Consider the following 25167-nt stretch of genomic DNA (forward strand, 5'->3'; position numbering starts at 1 on the left):
CCCTATACTACTAGTGTAACCCCTTATTGTTATTAGTACAACCCACTTATTATATTGATGTACCCATGTAGTGCCCATATTGTTACTATTGTGCCACATAGAAGCCCACTATTGTTACTGTTGTGCCCTACAATATTATTGTTATGTAGGCTTTGATTGTATTGGGACCACTTAGACTCCTATATATAGAAAGGAGGTATTTTCATTTGTATCATCCAAGAATTGTTCATTTATGTAATGTAAAGGAGGTTGCCCCCTCGAAGAGGCTGAATTCTAAGGCGTGGATCTCTCTTTTCTATCTTTTTGTGAGCTGGTTTCATAACATTGACAAAGCCTTCAAGACCTCAATGCAAGGATGCCTCCTGTTCTTTCCTTCATAGGATAGGAGAAAAAGCCAAAATCCTTCCCTACACAGACATGATCAGATGGGTGGTCGAAAACCTTATCATTGAAGATAGGAAGTTGAAGAATTCAAGGATGGAGCTCGTAGGATCATTCAGGGCAGAAGACTTGAAGGCTATGTATCACATGACCTGACCCACAAGAAATCTACGACAGCACATTTGTGGCTAACTTCAAAAAACGTAATCCAGACCCCTTCAAGTTAATTGAAACTTGGAGAATGTTAGACAACAAATTCAAGTATGACAAATCGGGTATGTATGCAATAGCCTCTTTGGAAAACCCCTATAATTATGCAGTAGCAATGTTATGTAGATTGTATGGACTGCCAAATAACACTAAGTTTTCAATAGAATGGATTCCCTTGATAGATGCTTGTGCTAATTCCTATATCATGAATTGGCCTTTTGTCCTATCTGACAACTTAGCCACCTCCATTACTGAATATCGAAAAAACAAAGCCTCCTCTTCAGATAACCTCCCTCCCTTCTATTTTTGTGCTTATATTATGGATGCTATATGATTTTGCACAACATTTCCAGCCATGGGTTGGGAATGGACCATACAAGATGCTTACCCAATCCATGTCAGTCATAATCAAATATGGGAATTGAATTATATACCTCACTTCTACAAGATATTTCATTTTATCGTGTTGCCCCTACACCAAATCATTTTCAATAAGAAAGCCCTTAGGTTTTCCCAGGAAGCTGCAGCAGACCTGCTTGCTGTAGGCAAGTATTTCATTGAGGAATGGTTCACCTACATTAGGGTTTTTGGTAGCACTGTTGATCCACACGTCCTTCCCTTATATGTTTCTGATAAGCTATTAGCAAGGGAGATTGCCTACCAGACTGTGGGTAAGGGCCTGACCAAAGTCCTTAAAGATGGCAAGAAGTCATTATGGCCTACTTTCCCTATCAAATGTGGCTCTTTTACTTTAGCTAATTTTTTTCATGCTACTAAGGAATCAACACAAATGGAAGCCCTCAAGCTTCATACATTTCCTACAAGGAAATTTGATCCAAACAATGTGGCATACAATGTCACTACAAGACTAAATCTCAAGGCATACAATCATGGGGAAAATTACTTTGAGGATTTGTTGTAGTCAAAAGTTTATTTTGAGCAAGAACTTGAATGGGAAAAGGCTAACCTGAAACCTAAATATTTTCAAAGATTTCAGGAATTTAGGAATGAGAGGCTTCGAGTCATTCCAATGCATTTATTAAAGCCCGAAGATAAGCCTACCCCAAGTAACACTATCGATAGCACAACCCCTAGCTCTCAAAAGGATTCTCAGGTGAACATTGAGAATACAACATAGATAAGGAAGGTTCAGGATGCAGACAATACGGCTGAGTCCAGCAGGAAGCACGCAGAAAAACAGGTAATAGACACTCCGGCCATAGAGACAAGTTCAGAAGCCCAAGGCACTAGTTTGGAGCAGGAATGGGATCAATTCAATTAGAAATTGAGAGTCACCCCCAAAGCTCCAAATACTCAAGAAACAGAGGAATTCAAGACTCCTCTGAAAATTCATCAAGATACAGAGCCCAACTCTGTTGGCCAATGGTCTACACCTATGGATCATGAAGCAACAAAATCCCAGTATGCCGAAATCATCCCTGCTCTGCCCACATCAAAAATTGTTCTGAAATTGATGGAGATACCTCCAATTGACATATTCTATAACCCTCTCCACAAGGTTGTTGTCCGAAGGCAAAGGAAAAGAAGAAGGGTAGATGCACCCAAATTCTCACCTGGAGATGAGCCAATGGACGTTGTTTGGAAGTATATGCATTTTAATCCTATCAAGAACTTGACTAGACTGTCACAGTTCATAGGAGCATACACGTCAGCCACTATGGATAAGTCCACTAAGGTGTATACTCTGCTAAAGGAAAGGGAGGAAAGAATTGCGCAGCTCGAACAAGAGCTTGAGACAGAAAAAGCAAGCAGGCATGCGAGCAGCTTGCATAATTGAAATAGGACATGGAAGACTTGAAAATAATCCATGAAGCTAACTTATCGGCCAAAAACATGCAACTCCAGGAATTACAAAAATCCTTGGATAGGTACAAGGATTTTCCCACTGCTGAGGAAATTATAAAAGAGGCTCTAGAACTAAATTCTCTTCTAATCAAGCAAGAAGAGTGTTTCTTCCATAAGCTGTCACATTTAACTCCCTACCTGATTACCAGCAACCAGCTTATAGATAGAGCCATTAACCAAAGAATGGAGTTTAATGATTTAAACACCAACATCTCTGAATTCATTGAATGGAGGGAATCAGAAGAAGGAAAGAAGGCCAATCTACCTGAGATTGAGGAAACTCATAAAGACATCCTCTTTACTAATTGGGATGCTAGGATAAAATGGGTCAAGCTGGAAATCGCGAGGGCAGCTGGAGTATAAAAGAACATCAGTAAGGCAGTAAATCATACCTTATTTGCTACCAATCTCATGAAGGAAGGTAATTCAAAAGAAATGCCTGACTTAACTTCGCTGAGTAAAGACTGGGAAGAAAAATCAGGGAAACAAAGAGATGCAATTGCGAAAATAACTACGACCGACTGTGAGTCATATTGGTAGTATTTGGTGAAGCCGCATAGCTAGATCATGACCCTCAATTGTTCCCTCCATGCGGCTCAAAGGATTCTACCACCTCTTGCTGACGCGATCTTTACAGGATAGCTCAAATCTCGTTTCGGGCCACCTCCTCAAATTCAATTGATGATCAATATTTGTGATTTAAAGGACAAGTTGGTAGACAACAAGTCATCCTATTAGTTCTGTTTATTTTTGGAGTTACTTACCTATGAATGAGGAAGGTTGTTTTAAACCTCCTCAAATTTTGTATAATCTATTTTTGCATACTTAGTTAGAATAGTATTTATACCCTTCTCATGCATTTAGAGAAGGGTCCAGAATCTTATAAAAAACATTTGAAAAGAATGCACTATTGTATGTTTGTGAATGCTTTGGTGAAATGATGGAACATGATCTTTTATTTTAGATATCAAACTACTTTCCTTTGTTGATGCACTTCTGTATTCTTGGGAGATAATTTGATTTGAAGGAAGAATTTGGTCTGTCATTCGTCAAATGAGCAAGACTCATACATCTAGTACTATTATCGTGTATGCATAATTCTGTTAACATTTAATTAGTGGAAAAAATTTCTTTTCAAGAATGATATGTGAGATTTATTGTTTATGTGAAGCATTAATTGCACTTCTGTATTGATGCCATAACTGAGGTTTTAATTTTCATATATAACTCATTAGACACGCGATATATTTTATAAATTCCTTTGACTAACTATTTAGTCAAAGGAATTATCTTTTACGTTATCACCTCCATTTAATTGTGTTCAATATTTATTATCACATGTTAAAAGGATATCTTTGTAGATCGCATACCATGCAAGAACACCCAGGTTTATATTAGAATAAGTTAATTTAAAGAGATTGCATCGTAGAATAAGTCACTTAGATTATCATTATTCTATTGCAAAAGATTCATAAACCACCCACTCTCTTCTTAAAAACCACATTAGGAAACTAGTCCCATTATCCCCAGTCGGAGCCACCACTTCAAAAGGAAAAGGAATTGTCTTAAGGTCCGGACCGGGTGGTTATCCCCCATGTTTCGGCAGTAGAATTCTGAAGCCACAACAAGACCTTGAGGTCGTCAAATGACTAAGTGGGAGGATTTCAAAACCATTCATAAAATCAAAATTTTACTCTATCATATATGTAGAGGATCAGTGGATCTAGTAGCATTACTTCGGGTAGAAGTAGGGTAAAAGTGTACAGAAGTAGACCACAAATCTAAGAAATATGGCCATAACATTGGCTATACCCCCAAATAACCTAGATGTACTACTAAAATATCTGGAGGGCTAACATAACCATCTGTGAAAGCAAGTTATGCTTTTCAAACCTAGATTAGTAGATGAGGCTTGTGTACAGCAAGAGTACCTCGAGAACATAGGTCATAAGAACGAGAAATAAAGTGGATCAAGGATAAGGAGCACCAAGACACTTCTAAGGAGGGGAAGAAGAAGTGGAAAGGGGAAAAGAGAAAAACATAATAGCCACAACACACCAGTCCAAATATCCCAACAACCACTGCAACCATGGGAACATGTATTGTCATACAAAGGAGAAGTGATAGAAGTTGCATCTAGAGCTTAACCCAAAGAACATAAAGAAAGAGGTGACCCCTAACACAATATAAATGCTTGTATAAGGAATGACATGGTATAACATATGTTACCATGTAAGGTGGGTCCACAATTTCACTCTGAATCAGAGTGAAATTTATTATAGTGTCAGAAGCATTGGTTTACAAGGTTCATAATGTATCCTAGTTGGTGGGGCATCGGTAGTGGATTAGCCAAGACCTTGGTTCATGTCCCAATGGTAATCAGGTTATATATATATATATATATATATATATATATATATATATATATATATATATATATATATATATATATGTTGAAAATATTATATTGAATGCTTAACCAATCAATAGCGTGTGAAAACTCCTACTCTGAAGGAACCCCTACTGCAGCAAATCTGAATCTACTTCACCTACTTAATTTTTTAAATTACATTCATCAAGTTATTCTTCTAAATACTAAAGAAAATTAATTCTGCAACCTTCACTAATTATATAATTGATCTCATTAAACATAAAACAGAGAAAAGAACAAGATACATAGGAAACACTTATTTTTGGACACAATAGTCCCCAGAAAAATCCAATGCAAGAAAACCAGTGTAGTATTTCTGAGGGTTTATTATTATGCAGGAGAAATATCTGAATACAAATCTAGGATGCTCATCTAGCAATCCTTTATGAAAAAAATACTGGTGGAAAATCTGAGTGAGTTTAGCTCACTTCACCCAGTAGAATTCTGGCTAATCTAGCACAAGATTGGCTAACCCCAGCTATTTCTGTTATGGCCCTGTGTAGGCTCTGTCTTAGCCTTTTAGGCTATGCATCAGCCCTACGTCAGCTTATCTTCCCTCTGTGTCAGTTATCACAACTATTTTGGTAGTTCCCGACAGTTCTGGTTTTTCTTGGCAATTCTGGATTCTGCGTGATAGGCATCTTTTATGCCCTACGTTGGCCCTTCTGGCTCTGTGTCAAGGCTGTGTGGGTCTAGACTGGCCCAACATCAACTCTCTCGGCTTCTACGTTGCCTCTCTGCAATCTCTCTCCACCTCTCTGTCAATATTCCCCAGAAATTCCTTCTACCAGATTCTCACTGCCCCTCTGCTGCTGAATGATCACTTAGTTCACATTTCTCAGCTTCCTAGCCCCGGAAATTGAACTCCGGATCAATTCTCTCTCTCTCTCTCTCTCTCTCTCTCTCTCTCTCTCTCTCTCTCCCTATGTGTGTGTTTCCAAATGAACCCCAAGCCTCCATTTTTTACTTTTCCTGTTGAGTGTTCAATTGTTGAGATTAAGTCTCTAATCAACGGCTAAAATTAAAACATGACTTATCTGCCTTGTAAATCATTCTCACCCATATTTTGATTAATACCCATTAATATTTTAATTCCATAAGTTTAGACTTAGGAACCCCTTTAAAAATATTAATTATTTTAATAAAATACAATCAGGGTGGAATTTCACCAAATAGTTTTTTTCTTCTTTAGAACTCATGTGCCTTAGTCTTTCCACCAATTTTCAAGGCTAGAGCACTTTTGATGCTACCAAAAACTAACACTCCCTCTTAGCGAGGAAAGTGCTCTAGCAACAATGCCCACCTGCATGTTGCTCTGTTTTTGAAGCACCTCCTTTATGCACTGTCGTTGCCACCAGAACTATGTTGTTTCTACTATTTAACTACTACCCATGATACTACCACTGTTGCATCTATACTATAGCTCCCTCTCAAACGCTACATATGTTATGATGCTAGCACTGCAAATGCTAACACTGCATTCGTACTACAACTCAGTTTTGAGAGAAGCAACTGAAAAACATCCAAAATTAGTTGAACTTAATTGTGTTCAACATAATACAATGAATTTTGGAATTTGACTGTTGTTGATTCCGACCCTCTAAATCTTCTGCGTTGTTGCTAACTCCTACACTATGCCAACTACACTGCTGCCAACCTTGCTCTACGCTGATCGGTCTCTAGTCCCCAGCTACTACATCTGTCCTCCAAAAACTCCATTGCATCATCTGACACTAAGTCCATCTTGCTACTTCTAAATCTTGGGCTCCTGTAGTAAGGAATTGATCCAAGTGGTGGACTCCTCAAGGATCCTGCCCACATGTAGTCCTCCTAACTACAAATCAATATCACCCCATCTCCCTCTTGTAGATGTGTGGGCACTCATGGAAAACTAATCCTTGCAAATCTTTGTTGAAGCATCCTTAGGATCATGTTTCTCATCCTTGTCCTTTTTCTTCAAAGGACACTGGGATGCATAGTGGCCCATCTCACCACAACTGAAACATTTCACCTTTGAAATGTCCTTCTTTCACTTATGCTTCTATTGTCCCTTCAATGCTAGATTTGCGTTCTCCTCCTTCTCCTCCTTCGTCTTTGTGCCACTCCCACTGCTACCATTGAGGTTGAACTTCACTAGGTCCCTCCTTAACGCCTCATGTTGAAGAGCTGCCACATCTCCTCCCATGAAGGTATTTTTTCCCTGCCTAATATGCTTTGGATGAAAACATGTCATTCACTTGAGACTCCATTCAGGGCTATCCTCACCATCGTGGTTGGATGAGGAGTAGACCCCACTACAAGAAGCTGGTCTCTAGTATCTTTAAGATGTTGAAGATATAGGTTCACCCCTTCTCCTTTCTGCATCAAATTCTACTACAACTTCTACTCTAGATACATCTTCCGCTATTTGGAAGAGCCTTCATGCAGTGAAGACAAGGCTTCCCACATTTCTCGGGTTGTATCCTTTCCCTGCAAGTGTGAGACCACATGATATCGAACTCATTGAGAATGAGCCTCTTTTCCTTCTCTTGCTCGGTCTTGTACTTCTTCTTTTCATCGTTGTTAGCATGAACAACTACAACACTTTTGACATAGGCCTAGAGAAAATATTCCTCCAGAACCACTAAGTTTCTGGTCTTCCATATGACATAGTTGGAATCTCCTTCCAACTTGTCTTGATCTCTGAGCCCATGCAATGTGATTTCACCCCACTATTGAACTGACTCCTCAAGTCACTGCTTAGCATTGCTCAGCAAGTGAGAAATTTGTACTTTCTGGTGGAAAGTTCTCTGAGGCAAAAATTTCCCTTCTACGTGTCTTCATTCTTTTCCAACGGATTTCTACCCCAGTAGAAACTGTGCCCTTCAAGAACTGCGGTGAGGCTCTGTGTCACTCCCTTTGCCTCTGCAAACTCGTGAAATGGAAATCATACCTCTCTATCATCTCACTCAAAGAGAGATTTCCTCGGATCTGCTTCCCGACAAGGATTCCACAATCCCTTCAAGGGAATTTGAATTACTGCCAAATGTAGCTTTCGGCCTCACTGCTTAGCACTTGATCTACACTTCCTTTTTCAAAATCAATGCATAGATACCATGTGAAAATTCCTACTCTGAAGGAACCCCTACTACAGCAAATCTGAATCTACTTCACCTACTTGATTTTTTAAATTACATTCATCAAGTTATTATTCTAAATACTAAAGAAAATTACTTATGCAGCCTACACTAATTAAATATTTTATCTCATGAAACATTAAATAGAGCAAAGAACAAGATACATAAGACACACTTATTTTTGGACACAATAGTCCCTGGAAAAACCCAATGAGGGAAAACCGGTGCAGTAGTTCTGAGGGTTTATTATTATGCAGGAGAAATATATGAATACAAATATAGGATGCTCATCTAGCAATCCTTTACAGAGAAAATACTTGCGGAAAATCTGAGTGAGTTTTACCTCACTTCACACTATAGAATTTTGGTTCATCCAACACAAGACTGGCTAACCCCATTATTTCTGCATTGGCCTTGTGTAGTCTTTGCGTTAGCTTCTCTGCCCTCTGTGTTAGCTATACTGGATTTTTTGCAGTTCCTGTTGTTACTGGCAATCCTGGATTCTGCGTGACAGACAACTTTTCCGCTCTGTACTAGCCCTCCTAGCTCTCCATCAAGGTTGTGTGGGCCGAGACTGACCCAACGTCAGCTCTCCCAGCTTCTGAGTTGCCTCTTTGCAAGCTCTCTCCACCTCTCTGTTAGTATTCTTTGGAAATCCCTTCTCCCGAATTCTCACTACCCCTCTGTTGTTGAATGATCACTTAGTTCAAATTTCTCAGCTTCCTAGCCCCAGAAATCGAACTCCACATCAATTCTCTCTCTCTCTCTCTCTCTCTCTCTCTCTCTCTCTCTCTCTCTCTCTCTATTTCCAAATGAACCCTAAACCTCCATTTTATACTTTTCCTGTTGAATATTCAACAGTCAATATTAAGTCTCTAATCAATGGCTAAGATTAAAACATGACTTGATCTGCCTTCTAGATCATTCTCACCCATATTTTGATTAATACCCATTAATATTTTAATTTCCCTAATTTTAGACTTAGGAACCCCATTAAAAATATTAATTATTTTAATAAAATACAATCCGGGAGGAATTTCACCAACTGGTTTTTGGGTTCTTTAGAACTCATGTGCCTTAGCGTTTCCAACAATTTTCAAGGTTAGATCACTTCAAATTCTACCAAAAACTAACATGGCATACATTTTGTAGCATTAGCCAGAGTATGACCAATTTGTCTAATGCGCTAAAAAAATGGCATGTTATATAATGGTTAATTATTTATATAGTTTTAAATGGTTATTTTGAGTTTTTGAGCTCATTCTTGAGTCAAATTGAAATCTGAGAGATGCACAGTGATCAATGTTCAAGGGTGGATGCATCTAAAGGCATGAAAATCCTTGTTGAAATATATTTCATGACTAAAATCTCTATTGTTTGATATTGAGGCTTATGAGCATGTTGCAGTGGTTTTGATTTCATGGCAGAAACAGGTTTTCAGATTAGTCATATGTGTCCAGATTGATGAACATATTCAAGTAGAGATGTGACAGGGTACGGTAGAGTGTGGACATCATCATGAAAACTAGTGATAGTGATTTATAGGATAGTTCGTGGCAATGACTGCAAATTATGACAATGGTTGTAAACTGTGATAGACATTGTAGTGAAAGTGATTGCACTTGTGACAGGTTTTGTAGTGATAGTTCTTGTAAGTTGTGATTGTAGATTGTGACATTACTAGGATTCAGTGATTAATGATGACAATGGATCCAATTTGAAATATTTTGAAAATAGGTCCTAAAGGAGTTAAAGAAGAAGGCGAGTGCCTCCACTAAGGTTGGATCCGCAATTAAGTTGGATCCTAGAGCAGGTTGCAACTTGCTCATCAAGGAGGTTGGAGTCTAGATTAGGTTGGAGCTTTCCCATCATCAAGGTTGGAACCTCAATCAAGTCAAAACCTACAGTAGGTTGGATCTTGTTCATTATCAAGGTTGGAGCATAGAGCAGGTCGTAGCTTTCTCATCATTTAGGTTGGAACCTCAATTAGATTGTAGCCTACAATTGTTACTTGCACACTTTTGAGGTTGGTGCCTCAATTAGGTTGTAGCCTACTGCAAGTATTAGCTTGCATATTTTGGGGGTGGCTTCCTCCAACATGTTGGTGCCTACAAATATATGTAATGAATTAAATAATTAGAATAAGAAGAAATTTTTGTTTCCTCTTGTATGGGTTTCCACGTAAAATATTGTGTCTCTTTAATGTCATGGCATATTGATGTGTTATTGACGTGATGATAGTTTTATGGTGAATTGTTTATATGTTGACATTGTATTATGATTTCTTGATTATGAAAAGTTATGAATTGGTAAAATTACTATCACAGTGATCCCTCGCCCCCCTCTCAGTGTGATATTTGGTCCAACAAGTGGTATCATAGCAATTCAAGTTCAAGAACAATTAGTTATTGGAAGGTGGATCCTAGGAATCATGGAAACATGGATTTACATGCAAACTCTATTATGATCTTGGAACTTGAGTTGGAGAAGTTTAAAATAAAATGTGAAATCCTAAAAAAGTAGCTTGATGAAGTTAAGAAGTAGTTGGCTGAAACAAAAAAGTAGCTAAAAGAGATGAATTACATAATCACCCTTATCAAAGAAGAATATATTGCAACAAAGTAGTAAACTCAGGTAATTCATGAAGAAGTTCAATCCAAAACAAGTAGCAAGAAGAAATACCCTAGGTACCACACACCCTTTTATGGTTATTGTTTCTATGTAATACATTTAGTCATAAGGAAATTACTTGTAATCATTCTCTATGCCATTATTTTAAACACAAAGCCATGAATTGTAAAGTCACTCAAGAAGAGGAAAGGTGTCCACCTGAGATATGGAAAGAGAAGGAAGAAAATTTTGGCCTCATATTGTATGCTCAAAAGCAAAAAGATAAGTTTTACGTCGATAGTGGCTACTCAAGACTCATGCTAGTGGATCAAATTAAGTTTATAAGAATCAGACAGATAGATGGAGGTAAAGTAAATTTTGAAAACAATGCATCTACAAGAATCATTGGAAAAGGAATCATTACCATTGATAATGGAAGAACCAAAGCCCAAGATGTCTTATATATAGAAGGATTAAAGCATAATATTTTGAGTGTCAGTCAAATATGTGATCAAGGTTTTGATGTCATATTCAACTCCAAATGGTGTGAGATCTGAAAGTCAGATATAGGTAAATTGGTAGCAAAATCTATTAGAACTGATTATTAATATATATATATATATATATATATATATATATATATATATATATTCTTGATGGATAGGAAGGATAGGTCATTATGCATCTAAATTCCTTATGTTAATATGAATGATAGTGATGATGATTCAAGGTTAAAGTCCATGCATCAAAACAAGAAGCAAGCTAGTAAGAAGAATAATTTCTACTCAAAATAAAAATAAAAAAAAGATAGTGAAAGCAATGAAAGTGTGATCGAAGAAGAAAGGGGTGAAATATTATTCATTGTTGGGACCGCAGAACCTGAAGTATAAATAAACTATGAAGGAGAACTTAGAAGCACATTAAAGGAAATAAATACCCTTAGAAAGAATGAAGGTCAACTGATGCAGTAACTTCAAGATAAAAACCTAAATGGAGACACCATTATTTCTCTCAAATTCAAACTAGAAGAAGTTGAAAGGGTAAAGGAATTTCTATCCAAGTCGCTAAATGAGAAGGATTGACTTTGTGAAAAACTAGAGAAGAGGTTGTCCTCTTGAGATAAGAATTGGAGTAGCTCAAGTCAAAGTTCCATAAAGTAACCGATTCCCTAGATCACATTCTCAACAAGCATAGGTCTCCTCTCATTAAAATAGGTCTCAATTATCAAGGAAATTGTGAGGCACCCAAGAAAAATGGTCCCCCAAGATCATCAAATGAATATCACTCCAATAGGATTAGTCATAAATTCATAGCATCTAATAGCATCTCTCTTGAATATCCAAATCAAGTCATGAACCATGCCAAGCATGTTAATTTCAATGAATATCAAAATTCCAAGAAAAAGAAGAGTACAAGAAACTAGAATAGAGAAAGGATCTCTCATGATAATAATATTCACAAAGCATCCAAAAGAAACAATGAAGAAGGTAAATAAATCAACAACGAATATGGCTCTTCCAAGGAATATATTTAGAAGTTCAAGATCTCCCTCTACACTCTTGTATCAAAAAATGCAAGATTGAAAAACATATAATGTGGTCAGATATAGAGGATATGATTAAATTCATAAATGGAGGTGTGTGTATCAAATCAGGGGATTTCCTCAGCTAGATTAGCAAATATTAAATCCAAATGTTGAATGTTACATATGCAAAAATGAAGGTAATATAACATAAGATTGGAAACTCAACTTAAGATGGTACAATAGAGAGGGACTTCTTATTAATACATAGATTAATTCTACAATATGGAGAAGAGGTCAAGAAGGATATCAATTAGATTTGTCTCCTCATTTCTAATCCATTGGTGAAGGCTTCTTCAGGAATATAATTTGCATCAAAACTTGAAGAAGTAATTGTATGAAGGTAGGACAACATATGAACAAGTAATAGGGAAGGATTTGGTTAGTGTGACTTGATGAGAAGTAAGGTTGATAGAAATCATGGCTAATCAGATGCAATAAATAGGGGGAGACTTCATCACATCCATAGGTTCACAAGAAAGTTCAAACACAACTAGAGAGCATTTGAACGCACTTATGTATGAAAGAAACTTCAATTCCATAGGATAATTCAAGGGAAATTACATAATGCATATATGACAGGTACTTATTGATGAAGGACAGATTGTCTCAAGGGGAGAAAAAACAAACAAGAACTTATAGTTAATTATAGCATGGTCTCACGGGGAGACTTTGAAGGTGCAAGAGACTAAGACCAGGTCCAAATGAAAGCATATAATATCAAGGGGAGACTCTATTTGCATGGAAAGATGATTATATGGTAGTAGAAACTCAACATGGTTCTTATAGGTCCACAGGATCATGCAAGAACATGAACAATTCAAGAAGATTTGGCATCATGCTTATAGAGACCTTATTTCATACAAGAAAAATTTGTGGGGTTCGCACAGGTGCTTAGAAGAAGCAAACATTATCGCAGAAATGGAACCACCATAGGGTCATATTTTCACATGAATATGGTATAAATTCATGGCCCTTTTCAATTGATGTCAAAGGGGGATAGATTGGAGACATTGATACAAACATTTACTTTGAGAAAGAATGCAGACATTGATAAAAGGAGCAGCTTTTCAAGGGTGGCTTTCAACACTATGAGAGGAGGTGTTTGTTGGACGCTAGGTTTATTGATGTTAATGACCATCAATGTCTAGTGGTGCCGCCATCAATGGAAAAGAGGTTTTCTTACACATAGTGTTGTCATTGATGATAACAATATGTCTTTGATTACAACAAGATGTCATTAATTTCAAAGGGGATGCCCAAGATAGTAGTTGTATCTCCTATGAGGCAAAGGAAGCAGTGTGACAGATGGGTATCTTATGTACCTCCATCAAATGATTAAAAGGAGTTTTTATTGAGTTTTTGGCAAGATTATGACGTCCTAATGATTGTATAAGTAGCATTGTTTCATAGTCTCATCAATATCTTTTCAACAATATATCCTACTCTGAAAAATTCCTCCTAGATGTGTTGGGTGTGGAGCATGATTATTTAGAGGTCTTTTTTTTAGCCGGGTGTATACCCCAGGAATATTTCACACCCCTCCACACGGGGGGGTGCGGAGGGGACTTGTCCCTGATGCAGGGGTTTGAGGGGGACTAATCCCCCTCCACTGGGGGGTCCGGGGGCTAGCGGTCCCCCGGTGGGGGTTTTGGGGGCAGCGCCCCCGAAGCTAAAAACAGAGGTAAAATTGCCTTGTAAAAGTATAGTAAGTGATAGTCAATCTGAGCAGTTCATAACCCAACGACTAAAGAGCGAAACCCGACCCACAATATTAATATATTAACAAGTGCGCATCTTTATGATGGATCTATGGTTCAGTGGCTCATATTATGATAAACAATAGGTATACATGCATGATTGTTAACAATGTTAAACAATGTACAACTCTAAATTGATCGGATGCATGCCACAACTAGAAAAAGACCTGATCATTGTAAAATATGACATCCTATGTGATAGTTAAATGGCCTCCAACCTGCCACAATGGCCCTACCGGGTTAACATGTGGCAATCTCAGAGTGCCTCATTTTGGTGACTAGGCAAACACATGGAAAGCCTAGAGTGACTTATTTTGGTGACTTGGCATACATGTGATGCTCGAAGTAGCTCATTTTGGTGACTGGCAAAAGACATGGCAAGCCTATCATGGCTTATTTTGGTGACTCAACAGACATGTGGCGAGCTCAAAGAATCTCATTTTGGTGACTTGGCAGACATGTGGCAAGCTCAAAGTGGCTCATTTTGGCGACTTGGTATATTGACATGAGGCACACACTGATTGGGATGACGTGATGATTAGGAAACACAAACATGTGGCATAATATTATAGGCTTCATTTACACACGACATGACACATCATATGATGATGTCTACAACATGACATCGTGTCACCATGAGGTGCCATGTGGCAGGGGAAAATTGTAGGTTTTGGTTGGCAAAAAGGTTGAAAATGAGCGACACATGGCATCCCTCATGGGATGACATGTGGCATGATGACATCATCACGCTGATGAAATCATCATGCTGATGACCAGGGAACCTTGGGGACCTAGTCACAGAGTTTGATGGCATCGGATTGAGGCACTGAGTTTAAGGAGTAGGGTTGAGAATTAGGAAGAGTATGGTCGGATGGTAAGGGATAAACCCTGGCTATATGGTGCTTGGAATAGAGCTAAGAAATTAAATAAAAATAATGTCACATGGTAGGGCCTGGTCCTTAGTTATATGGCACAAATATTGATGTGAGTCAGCGCTATTTCACAAGAAGGATTCATGAGCCTATAGTAGGCCCTCCATAACCCTGGACTACAAGAAGATTATAAATACATGCCCTACTAATTTTGAATGAATGAAGTGATTAGACAAAACATTCGTAACTCAGTGAAATCACAATCTATATGGAGCGAATCGATTTCTCATGACAACCTCTTCTAGTCATGATTATGGGGATGATGTTCTAGAAAACCATGGTTTGGAGTTATTGTATGGTTATTCATTGCAGACTTCAATGGTGATCAAGTTTCAATTTATATGGTTGTGAGTTGTTTTAAATATGGTTTGATCTCGTGTTTTGTTGAAAATGGGAATTATGTGTAATGGTTAATTAATTATATAGTTTTAAATGGTTATTTTGAGTTTTTGAGCTCATTCTTGAGCCAAATTGAAATATGGAAGATGCACAATGATCAGTGTTCAAAGGTGGATGCATTCAAAGGCATGAAAAGCCTTGTTTACATATACTTCATGACCAGAATATATATTGTTTGATATTGAGGATTATGAGCATGTTGCAGTTGTTTTGAGTTTATAGCATAAATAGATTATGAGATGAGTCATATGTGACCAGATTGATGAACAAATTGAAGAACACTTGCAATCGGATATGGTAGAGTGTAGAATGCAACATGACAGTGAGTGGCAGTGATTTATATGACAATTTATGGAAGTGATTGTAAATTATGACAATGGTTGCAAATTGTGATAGAGATTTTAGTGACAGTGCTTGCAAATTGTGACAAATATTTTAGTGACAATGATCACAATTGTTGCAGTGATAGTGATTTCATGTAGTGACAGGTTTTTGTAGTGACATTGCTTGTAGTTTGTGATAGTATATTGTGATATTACTTATGATCTAGTGATTGATGATGATAGTGGATCCAGTTTGAAATATTTTTAAAAGAGGTCCACACGGAGTTGAAGAAGGAGGTGGTGGTCTCAACTGAGGTTGGTTCCTAGATCAAGTTGGAGCTTTCTCATCATCAAGGTTGGAGCCTTAATCAGGTCAGAGCCTAGAGAAGTTTGGATCTTTTCCATCATCGAGGATAGAGCCTCAACTAGGCTGGAGCCTAGAGAAGGTTGGAGCTTTCTTATCATTGAGGTTGGAGCCTCAATCAAGTTAGAGCCTAGAGAAAGTTGGAGCTTGCTCATCATCGAGCTTCATTAGGGGAATTTGGAGGTCTAAAATGGGGCTCCTAAGGAAATTATAAAATAATAATGGAAATAATAAAATAAGATTACATTACATCATCAAATTTTAGAGGGAAAAAAGAAAAAAATCAACTCGTATTTTCAACTTATCTCCCTATGGGTTTATTGTTTTATTATTTTTTAATCTTTTTACTTTTTTACTCCAAAAATTATGAATTATCCCCCATGGTTGACATCATCGTACCAAATCCTATTGATTCTTATAATTTTATTTTGGTTGTACATTTTTCTTAGGAGGCTCATTTTAGACGTCAAAATTCCCCTAATGCATGCTTCAATCAAGTTTTAGCCTACAGGTGTTGCTTGTACACTTTGTAGGTTGGTGCCAAAATTAGGCTATATCCTACTGCAAGTAGTAGCTTGCATATATTAGGGGTTGGTGCGTCTAGAAGGTCATTGCTTGCAAATATATGTAATGAATTGAAGAAAAATAAGAAGAAGAATTTGTGGTTTTCTCCTGTATGTGTTTCCACGTAAAAAATATGTCTTCTTGATGTGATGGGTCCTTGATGTGTTACTGATGTGATGATAGATTTATGGTGCATTGTTTTATATGTTGATATGTTGCATATAGTGATGGTACATTATATTATGAAATTTTTATTATGAAAAGATATCAAATGGTAAAATTGTTATCACATTGATTCATCCCCCCACCTTCTCAGTGTGATCTTTGGTCCAACAAGTGTTGAATGGAAGCCAATGTTAAAATAAATAAAGGACTTACCTAGCCTATAACTTTGCTCCAATATTATGGTGACCCAATATTAAGAGAAGTTTGAAATATTTTACAAGTGGTTTAATAGGTTTTTTGGGACACAGTTTTTTCCTTCTTATTTTCATCTAATGATTATTAAATGACTTATTATTGATGGTTCTCATTCATGTCACTATCTGTTAAAATTGGCAACTAGGGCCAAACTTCATGTGGATCATCTTATTCATGGAGGATGATGTTTTTATTAGATTCCTCTTGTCGAGAGGTGTAGGATTGATCTAAAGATCATCCGGTTCTGATAAGTATTTATGGAGAGATGAATTTATTTTGATTATGGACTAATTGTCAAAGTTGGCCAGTGACTTATGTAGGCTCAGAAGCCCAACAATCGCATATATTCAACCCCAATGTTTTTCATATGAACACAAGGAGTATTCTCCTCATTTGCACACTTCACTCTCATCACATCTCTCTCTCCTGCGCGGAAAATAGTCTCTTCTCTCTCCTGTGAAAAAAAGACTCTTCTCTCACACGTGTGGAAAGAAGGACGCAGATTTTAGGGCTGCAACTACAGATCGGAAGTTTGACCAGCATTAACCATCTTTCTCTTTGTTTGGTCAATTTAGTGTGATCTAAATTGCTATTTATAATGTCAACACGGGGTTCGTAAACTGACGAAGTGAAGTGTACTATATGTACTAGATAACCATTTCTTTAATCTTTTGTCGTTTTTGAGTTTTTTAGTTTATTTTTGGATTTATCTTTCCCTAATGTGTGATGGTGAGAGTGAAAGTGAAGTGTGAAGTATGGACAGTGATGGTGGTTTCTACAGTGATTTCCTCAAACTTGAAAGTGCTCAAGAAGAAAGCTAAACTGAAATCAATTCTTAAGAGAAAGTAAATGCATCAAAAAGTGAACTAATGACAATGGCCCAGTATCCTTGCTGCTGAATGAAAAGAAAGTAAAAACTGAATTTAAAGCAACTCAAACCAAAAGCAAAGCAACTAATTCACACTACTCAAACTCTTCAGATCCTTTACCCTTCAGCTCAATCTACCTTGTGGGAAGTAATCATGAATAAGTCAAGCAATATGCTATCTAAATGACAAGAAATTAAATTGCATGAAAGAAACTAGTCACACTACTTTAACTCTTCTAGTCCTTTACCCTTCAGCTCAATCTACCTCGTGGGAAGCAACCATGAATAAGTTTAAGCAATATGATAACTAAATTGCAAGAAAGTAAATTGCAGAAAAGAAACTAATCACACTACTTCAACTCTTCTGATCCTTTACCCTTCAACTCAATCTACCTTGTGGGAAGTAATCATGAATAAGTTTAAGCAATATGATAAATCACACTACAGTTAGTGATATTCTGATTTCTTGCTAATAGAGACATTTCACTATAGAAAGAAACCATAAATTGATGAGCAGTATGATATCTAAATAACAAATAAAATAAGTAAGCAAATCACAATTTGGAAAAGACTGTGCTGAAATGAAACTTCAGAAAATGAAAGAACTTAAAAAAATGAAAGTTAGCAGGAAGGACAAGATGATCTCATATGCCAATAGTTATCAAAAAGATGAAAAGTTGCCCGGGCTGCCTAAGAAAACCTGCAAAAAAGCACTGATCAGTTGACAATTACAAGAAAACAGAGATGAAAATCTAAACAGCAATGAATTAAGAAACATCAAAAGTATGTTATGTACAAGCTAATGATACAAAAAAACATAATAAAACCAAATGACAACTTTACAAGGCTTCAGCGCGCAGGGGCCCTCTGCCACTTCGGCCGGTCACAAGTAATCACACGAATAAGCTCAGAAAAGTCTCCTCATATATTAAAACAGCAATATGTATAAACAGTGGGGTGGCAACACGATAGTTCAGAAATTACATATCAAGGAAAAACTTCTTTACAGCGTTCATCGACGCGTTATTTATAATGCCAAAATGTTGAGACTAGCTAACTGACTCCTACGCTAATGACTGTATTGACAAAGACACGTAGATCCCTTCAGCCGAGATCTAGCGTAACTGTCATCATGTTTATTAAATCTCTGGAGTGGTTGTTGTTAGATTCTGGTTGCAGAAGTGATCTCCAGGTGTGCTGGTGTCTTTGTGAGCCGAGGATTGTGCCACGTAACATTCACGTGCTCAAAACAGAGCCTTGCCACCGCTGGACTCTTTGGTTGGCTCTACCTTTGACCTTCGTTGACCGTGACCTTCCATGGATGATTTGGTTGCTTTGAAGGGACACGTTCCATGTATTCATCGCCTGGAGGTTGCCCATGTGGCTTGTTTCTTCATAGGACACCTGTAGCACATGTTTTAACAAAATAGCTGCGGAATCCTGTGCTGGCTGCGGAAACCTGTGCTGGCTGTGGAAATTGACAAGTTTCCGCAGCTGCATGAACAAAAAAACTAAACCAAACAACAGTCATAAGTATAGTCAGAAAACCATGTAAAGAACTCTTTTTAAACTATAATGCAATGATTTAGCAGCTGGGTGGATGCAATAAGTGGAAAAGGAAGGCTGAGAGGGTGTATATGAAGGTGCAGGTTTGAGGCTCAACATACCCCCACTGTGAAGGTGTTGCATGTCCTCATGCAACCAAAATTGAGTTATTTCCCTCTAATCCATGTGTTCTGATGCTTCTGCGAGGACATCTAGCCCTCTTTTCTTCTTCTTTGATGCTAACATCATCCTTGGCTTCCTGACTAGGCATTTGAACTTGAGGTTAATCAATGCTCTGCTTAACTTTTTGCACTTCTTCTTTAGTTTTCTGTTTTTCTTTTGCCACAGTCCTAAATGGAGCATAGTATTATCATGGACAATCTTGTCTACTTTACTCTGCTCTTTGAGTGCTTCATTTTCTTGTATAATATGCCTATTTAGGACTTCTAACTCAAATATTTCCTGTTTCAAAGACTGAATTTGTGCATCAGGTGGCAAAGAGGTACTTGGTCCTGCAGCTGATTGTTCTAAGGTTTCCAGGTAATTGTATGCTTCTTGCTGATTAGAATCTACCTCAGGTGTCTTTCTCGACCTAAACTCAAATTCTGGTGAAGGAGGACTGCTTTCTCTTTCCGGCCGAAAAGGGCTTTCCTCACGTGGAGGACTTGACTCAATGCTTCGCTGAGTTGGAGATTTCTCAAGTGTCTCTTTATCTAAATCAATAAAGTGAGACTGTTTTTCTTTGGTTTTATTCCCCTTCCCTTTTAGCCTAGTGCTCCTTCTTAAGTATGGACTAGTACTCTTTTCTTGTGCAGTATGTTTTCCTCTTTGCTTTTTCTTGGTTATGGCAGCAGCTTGAAGATCTATTAATCTCTCTGACAGAGGTTGATAATCTTCTTCTATGGATTGCTCAGGGGATGGATAGACTTCTTGGATAGTCCTTTTGCCTTTTTCCTTTTTCTGTTCCTTACTTCTAGCTCTATCTTCTGTTCCTTTTTGGACTGTTTCTTGAATTTCTATTGTAGGGGAGTCTTGGATTGTAATGCTTTTTTCTTTCCTCCTACTTTTCCTTGGAATTTTTGGTGGACTGCTTCCAGAGGCTTCAGACGGCTCTTGGAAGTAGTTCCTTGTCAAGAATTTCCCCCAAGTATCCTTAGTTTTCTTCAACTGTTCCTCAATAAGAATTTTGATGAATCCATGGTGGTAAAGATGAGGTTCAATATTGCCTGCATGTTTTTGAACTGTAAAACTCATCTTTTTCAAACTTGATAGCAGAAAATGAGGCAAATTAAGAGTGTGACCGTCCATGAAATTCATCATCAGTCTGACATGATACATATACATAGAGCCAAAACGACCTTCACATGTGATAAATTTCTGAATGACTAACAATAGACTAGACCATTCCTCTTTTAATACATTAACAGGGATTCCTCTTGTGAATACAGTGGTATCCATACCTTGGTTTTGTAGCATTGTTCTCCATATTTGATCTTCCACACTTCTATTTTTAAACCACCTTTCACCTTCTTGAGGTAGGCCCGTGGCAGCTGCTATTGTGGCCTCGGTCACTGTAAATTTCAAGTCTCCAACCTCCACTGTTTTTCCATTAAAGGACCTTGCAAAAGCTTTGGTCACTTCCTTGTTATAGCCCTTAAACTTCTAGATAAACCGTAGCCATCTGACTTTCTTCAGTAGTTCCTTAACTTGCGGATAACCCTCCAAGTATTTCGATCCTTCAGGCTCAGCTCTCAGTAATTTTCCCATTCTTTGTTTTAAATTCCACTGAGAGTTCTTCTGCGTGTGAGGGTTAAGAGGAAAAAATAGCTCTGTTCAGGTTTTTGGATAGACTGTAATGACGGTAGTCAGGGTTTAGAGCAACTGTAGTGACGGCAGTTGGAAATAGAGAACAGTGAGTGAACAGCGGTAAACGAGTTCATAAAATGAAATGTGGACGCATGCAAAGAGTATGATATAAGTGGAGTATGAGTGGAGTGATAAGCGGTGGAGTAATGGCAAGATTCCTTCGAGTTGAATGACTGTGTATCAGATCTTACACGTCTCAACAGACGGCTGCGGGAATTACAGCTGGGAAGAGCCGTAGTACAATAGGTCACGTCTCAAGAGTACGGGTAATAACTAGAAGTGCAGTCACATTTGAGTTAAAACTCGGAGTAATCATGAGACCGTTAGGGAGATAAATGCGAGGTGTGTGGAGTGACATTACGGAATAAGAGTGGTAGTGGGCTAATATATCAAATCATTGCACATAGGAAGGCCTGTTATGGTTTAATAACTATATGTAATTATGACTTGAATCGTTATTTGATAAAGATTTTTGATCATACCTTTGGAAGCTTTGTCAATTCTTTGCTCAAGGCTTCTAACCAGTTGCTCTTCTTTGATATCTTGAGATTCCCCATGTCTTTAGCTCAATTACACCTGCATTTCATGATTATGGCACTAATTGTTGACTGTATTTTTGAAAACAGAGTGATGCTGGCTGCGGAAATCGGTTCTGGCTGCGGAAACTGCTTCTGGCTGCGGAAACGGTTCCCAGCTGCGGAAACTGAGACAGCACCCCCTTGTCTGCACAAAAATAGTTAGAAAAGAACTAACTAAATGAAAATAGTCCTGAAGGGGACTTTTATTGATGGAGTGAAATGGAATGAGTGAAAGTGAAAATGAAGTGGAATGAAGTGGAATGGAGATGAAAATGAGATGGAGGTGAAGTGAAATGACAAGTGAGATGAAGTGAAGATGGAAAGAGAAGGAGAGGAGATTTTTTTTGTAAAATATAGAGTGTCAAGTATCCCTGATTTTCACTCTATATTTTCTGCATAAGACCGCCAATCTGGGATTGGTTTTCAGGCTTATACACATTTTTTTTTTTCAAAAACTGAAAGAAACAAAGATTAGGCTGGTGGAAGAGAAGGATTCTTCTCCACCAACCTTATTGCAGAATTCTCTTGGAACATTTTGAAAAACTCCTCTTTTGAAAGTGGCTTATGATAAATTTTCAATCGGTGGCCATTCACAATAAGAGGAGTCTGATGTTCATCAATGGTCTTGATTCTTACTGCTCCATTGTTAAAGACTTTATCAATCTCATATGGCCCAAGCCAATGAGTCTGAAACTTCCCTTTGAAGTCTTTAAACTTAGAATCAAACAGTAAAGCCCAATCTCCTTCTTGAAACTTTCTCTCTTTAATATATCTGTCATGCCACTTAGTTCTTTGATGTTGAACTAGATCAGTCCTTAAAATTTCATCTTGTCTGATCTCATCTAGCTCATTCAGCTGTTCCATTCTATGCTTTTGGGCTTCTGATAGATTCATCCCCAACTGGACTGCCATCTTGAAAGTCTTGACTTGAAACTCAATGGGGAGCAGGACTTCTTTCCCATAAACAAGTTCATAGGGAGAATGTCCTGTTGTGTTCCTCCATGTAGTTCTGTAGGCCCATAAGGCTTCAGGAAGCCTTTCTGCCCAATCCCTTCTGTGGAGATGAACAATTTTGGTGATGATGCTCTCAAGAACTTTGTTTGTGGATTCCACTTGACCATTTGCTTGAGGATGGTAAGGGGTAGATTTTCTGTGCTTGATTTTTTATTCTTCCATCAACTTCTCCATCAAGTTAGATGTAAATTGACTTCCCTGATCTGTCACAATTTCTCTTGGGACACCAAAACGAGTAAAAATATCCTCAAAAAGAAATTGAACAACTGAATTTTTAGTGGCAGAAGGCAATGCCTTGGCTTCTACCCATTTAGTGACATAATCAGTGCAAACCAATATATATTTCTTTTGTCTAGATGGTGTATTAATGGATCCAATGAAATCTATAGCCCATTTTTCAAAGGGTTCGATGAGTACCTGTGGCTGTAATGGCATTTCATTTGAAAGAGTCGGTCTCCCAACTCTCTGGCAGCTGTCACACCTTCTAACATATTGTTTTGCATCTTTAAAGAGAGAAGGCCAATAATATCCTAAAGAAAGGATTTTATAGGCCGTCCTCTTGTCAGCAAAGTGTCCACCGCATGGTTCATCATGACATGCCTTGAGGATGTCAGGCATTTCATCTTCCCGAACACATCTTCTGATCACACAATCTAGCCCTATTTTAAACAATTCATTAGAAATCCATGAATAATTTGAACTCTCCTAAATAATTTTCCTTTTCTCATTAGGAAATAAGTGTAGAGGTAGCTTCCCCATAACCAAATAGTTAGCAATATCTGCATAACAATGAGTTTTAGTAGTTACTGCAAACAAATATTCATCTGGAAACTTATCCTCTACAGGAGAATCTTCGTTAGTATTTTGGATTCTAGACAAGAAATCAGCTACTGTATTTTGTTTCCCTGGTCTATCTAACACAGTAATATTGAATTCTTGTAAAAGTAAAAGCCATCTTGTAACTCTGCCATTAGTAACAGGTTTTTTCATGAGATATCTAATTGCAGAATGATCAGTATGGACAAAAGTTTCATAGCCTGTTATATAATGTCTAAACTTGTTGATTGCATGAACAACAACTAAGAACTCTTTTTCAGTCACAGTATAATTTAACTCAGTGGGAGTCAAATTTTTACTGGTGTAGTAAATGGCATAAGGAACTAAATCCTTTTGACCCAACACAGCTCCTAGAGCTATATCTGAAGCATCTGTAGAAATATGGAAAGGAAGTTTCCAATTTGGCCCTCTCAAAATGGGTGCTTCAGATATTCTTTTTTTCAAAGTTTCAAATGCAGATTGACAATCAGGATCCCACTTGAATTCACAGTCTTTTGTAAGTAATTTGAAGAGTGGAGATGCTATTTTGGTGAAGTTTTCAATAAATCTTCTATAATATCCAGTAAATCCAAGAAAACTTCTAACATCTTTTTGACAATTTGGAATAGGCAACTTGGAGATGACTTCAACTTTCGATCTATCAACTTTAATCCCATCTCCTGAAATATGATGTCCTAAAACAATCCCTTCAGTAAACATCATAAAGCATTTCTCATGACTTAATGAAAGGTTTGTTTCTTTACATCTTATAAGGACTCTTTCCAAATTCTCTAATGCCTCTTCAAATGAATTATCATAAACTGTAAAATCATCCATATAAACCTCTACACAATCATGAATTAGATCAGAAAAGATTCCTAGTACTGCCTTTTGAATGTTGCGCGTGCATTACATAATCCAAAAGGAAGTACTCGGTAAGCAAAAGTTCCCCATGGACAAGTAAATGTGGTCTTGTCCTGATCTTCAGGTGCTACCTGAATCTGATTGTAACCACTAAAACCATCCAAAAATGAGAAATACTTTTTGCCTGCTAAAGTATCTAATACCTGATCAATAAAGGGTAAAGGAAAGTGATCCTTCAAAGTTGCTTTGTTTAATTCTCTGTAATCAATGCAAACCCTCCATTTACCATTCTTTTTAGGTACTATAACCAAAGGAGAAACCCACCGGCTATCTGAAATGGGGTAAATGAAGTTTACATTAAGTAACTTTTGGAGCTCTTCTTTCACTATCTCCCTAAGGTTTGGATTCATCCTTCTTTGAGGTTGTCTGATTGGTCTACTGTTTTCCTCAATGTAGATGTGATGAATGCAAGTCTTAGGGTCAATACCTTTCATATCGGTATACTCCCATGCAAATGCAGTAGAATGTTTTTGCAAGATTTTGGTTAGCTCTTCCTGTTGTGATTTTTCCAAGTTTTTGTTGATATTCAATGTTTTTCCTGGAAAAATCTCAATGGCAGAACTACCAAACTCTTCCATAGAGAAAAGAGACATTTGTC

The sequence above is a fragment of the Pinus tabuliformis genome, chromosome 1_2, assembly GCF_031772625.1.
Source record: "Pinus tabuliformis cultivar Carrire ecotype Pingquan chromosome 1_2, CPIR1, whole genome shotgun sequence".
Classification (NCBI taxonomy): domain Eukaryota; kingdom Viridiplantae; phylum Streptophyta; class Pinopsida; order Pinales; family Pinaceae; genus Pinus; species Pinus tabuliformis.